We start from the raw sequence: 3,868 nt of genomic DNA, 5'->3' as shown, positions 1-3,868 counted from the left end.
TCTTTCTTTCTTTCTTTCTTTCTTTCTTTCTTTCTTTCTTTCTTTCTCTTTCTTTTCTATAATAAGATTGTAGTATATAATTTTTAAAGGGAAAAATTCATAGAGGCCAATGAATTTGAAGAAAAAGATCAGGAGGGCCTTTTGTTTGCAAAATACAAAGAAGAACCCTTTTCAAAACTGTGGTTTAAGTGATGTCAATAGTTGCAAAGTCCCTGGAACTAATGAATTTTATCCCGTGGAATGACATTTTAGGCCATTATTGACATTCATCCTTTCTTATCATGAGCATTCTTAGATCATTCCCCAAGGAGTTCTAAAATTTTTCTAAGGAACTTCTGCATCATTCTAGAGTAGCATTTGCTAAACTTAATTGCCTTAGGAAAAAAACACACTCTTTTATATCATTTTGCATAGCAACATCCCAAACACAGCAAACATGATGATGCATGGAAAGTAGAAAGTCTTGGAGAAATACAGCTATGGAGGGACTGGTCATGTGTTCCCAGAAATCACTTGAGGACTGTTTCTGCTCTCTCATGACGACTGCCAGGGGCCAGGCCCATCCATGGTTCTTTTTTTTTCCCTGAAGCTCTGCCTTAGCAATTCTTACAAACAAAGCTTTATTTTATTCAGAAATCAGGTGAAAAGGAAAAAAAAACAATGCTTACTGAAGGAATAAAAAAATCTTTCAAGATGATGTGTACTCCCATAAGGATGGGCTGCATATTTTAGAAGTATAGTAAGTATGCACTGGTCTGAAACAGTTACCATAGGAACAAAACTTTTTCCCCATTAGATGGAAGGGTAGTCACTGTAGTAAATTTCCACACAAATATCTAAGCTACACCAATTGAGCATCAGTTGGGAATCAAATCCAACAGAGTGTGGATTTAATAGGCTGATGTTGGGGGGGGGATAAGGACTTTAATATAAGGAAAATTTTTGCACATCCAATGATCACACTAGATTTGCTAAACAAACCATCAAAATAAGCACTTTGGTGCCCATTGCATTTTTTTATTCTGCTCTAATTTCCCAGAAGGGCATCACCCCAACTCTCAGCTAAAAGCTGTGCCAAGCAATATCAAAGAGGAGTCTTACAGCATGGTTCATATGAATTTATTCTGAAAAAGAGAGAAAATGTGGCAGAGCACAACATAAGAGGATACATAAGGGTTCTGGGAGCAACGGGAAGTGTCGAGTGGGGTTAGAGTTATGGATGCTTCCACAATGAGCTGGATTTGAGTCTAGCTCTGAATGTAAAGACATTTTAAGACTACCTTAACCTTAATCTCTTTATTTCACATAAGAATACATGAAGAAATCTGCATATTAAGTTGAAAAGGGCTCTTTTCCTATAAGATAAAAATTCTAAGTGATAAGAAAGCATTGTGACTGTTAAGATTTTTTTTTCTTAATGGTACCAAAAATGATACATCTATGGTGACATCTTAGATTTAATGAGATAATGAGCATAGGAAAAGGACGAATAAGGAAAATATGATCTTGAGGATATATAAGAGGAAAGCAGAAGTTCAATATGTGAGGTGGAGCGGGGGTAAAAGGTCATACCACATAAGACCCCCAGAAAAATATTGGTTAGCAAATATAATAATTTCAGATTTAGTTTTCTCTTAAACATTTGAATAAACCATCTGGCACATGTGAATTCTGATATGACTTTTAAAAGAAACAATTTAAAATAGTTTTAAAATCTAACTATTTTAAGAAAATTAGTCCCAATGTGTGTATTAAAAGGATTGTAATAATAAAATATCAATCTAGGGGCACCTGGGTGGCTCAGTCAGTTGAGCATCGGACTCTTGATTCTGGTTCAGGTCATGATCAGAGTCGTGAGATGGAGCCTCGCATCAGGCTCCGCACTCAGCTGGGAGTCTGCTTGAGATTCTCTCTCTCCCTCTCCTTCTGCCCCTACCCCCTGCTGATATGCTTTCTCTCACTCTCTCTCATTCAAATTAATAAATAAATCTTTAAAAACATGTATCAATCTAAACACTCATTATAACTGAATTGAATTGAATTTACGTGAAAAATACCTCAGGCTAAAAACATCCCCAAATACCAGATGCCGAATCAATGCCAGGTAATTACTTAAAATACACTTAAAATTCTGAGAGAATACTAGAAACCTAAGACTAAATGATGATAGAATAATGTATCTTTTACAGAGAGCATATTCTACTGAAGGCCCTTGGCTTACATTTTATTTTTTTAGAATTCTCCATTTCATTTAATTTTTAAAAGCATAAGGGTCAATTGTCATCAATTTCTTGGCTCATACTGGAGTAACTAGAAATTTTGAACCCTTAGAATCTTGGCATGTTCTTTATTTTACTTTTTATGCTATAAAATATACTTAGAAGCCTTCTTAAAAGTCTTTTAGGCTTTACTACTGTATTTTAATTCTCCAAAGGGTGTGTCAAAGAGATTAAAAAAAAAAAAAAAAAGCTTTGGGTGCATTACAAAAGAACCCCAGCAGTTAATGCTATAGTAAGTTGGTGGTCTAAAATCTACAATAGGGGCCCCTGGGTGCCTCAGTCAAGCGTCTGCCTTCGGCTCAGGTCATGGTCTGAGGGTCCTGGGATCAAGCCCCGCCTCAGGCTCCCTGCTCTGTGGGAAGCCTGCTTTTCCCCCTGCCCCTCCCCCTGCTTGTGTTTCCTCTCTTGCTGTGTCTCTCTCTGTCAAATAAATAAAATCTTTAAAAAAATAAATAAAAATAAAATCTAAGATAATGTTATGATTTCAGGCTGAACTCACCAGTGTCACTTGCTTCTACAACCCATACCCGGTAAGGCCCTCTAATGCCGGACATTGCCTTACTACGTGGGTGGCAGGTGTCTGTCATCTCAATAATTCTGCAGAAAAGCCAGGGAATTTGTTTGAAAGTATTTGTCCAGATGAAACCACATGTGGCCTCCAGGGTGCTCTGGGCCTGAAGCCTAAGCCTGCTGGCTATGGAGAGTCACAGAGCTCATCCACAAGAAAATCTGATGTCTCCTCAAAGCCAGTAAAGATAAAAGAAACCTGCATTAGTCCAAAAGAGCACAGTTCATGTGTGGGAATTGCACAAGATTAGGGTTTGTCCTTTGTTGGCCTTAGAAAGGCCAGGGAATAGAAAGGAAAGTAGACAGCTGCTGAGTCCCTCTGTTTTGTTGTTTTCCTTGCTTATGAGAAACTTTTGGACAGTTAACTTTGCCTTGATTAACCCTATCAGTGGATAGGGGGCCTTGATAGCAAACCCTGGCTATTGTGTCCCCTTAGGTGATATAGCCACATCATTGGAACAGAATCCTGTGAAAGGTAAGACTTGACAGGCTTTCTGTGCCTTAGAAAGGTCCGATTCCTCTTAGTAGTGATTGAACTGCATGACATATAGGAGAGATTCTCGGGCAGGCTGGCAAGCTGTTGACCCTTGTTATCCCATGGCAAAATATTTGGTAAAGTTGTCACTTGAACTGTCATAGAAGCAAAACCACTTGCTTGTCTATCCCCTTGAGGGGAACTCTTTGGAAGAACTCAGAATATTGCGGTAGGTTGACGGCTCCTTGTTGCTTTTATCAAGATATGATGAGAGAAAAGAAGTCAGGCAAGGGCCATGCAGTTTGCACGGAGAGATGGAAGTGAACAGACTTGTGTTAAGGAGGGCTTCTTGGAATGCAGCTTGCCACCTAAAGTCCAAATGTGTAGCCTTCTGGTGTTGGAAAATGCAATCAAGAAAGAGAGCAACACGAAACAAAGAGGGCAGGAGACCCAACACAGACTCTACCACTGGGAAGATGAAAGCAGATGTCAGATGGTTGCAGTGAATCCATATTGGAAAATTCAACTGGTACCCATGGCCTCTTTT

Source organism: Callorhinus ursinus, unplaced genomic scaffold, assembly GCF_003265705.2.
Source record: "Callorhinus ursinus isolate GAN/ISIS: 27379988/994484 unplaced genomic scaffold, GSC_fseal_2.0 scaffold63, whole genome shotgun sequence".
NCBI lineage: Eukaryota > Metazoa > Chordata > Mammalia > Carnivora > Otariidae > Callorhinus > Callorhinus ursinus.
This window is presented reverse-complemented; position numbering follows the sequence as displayed.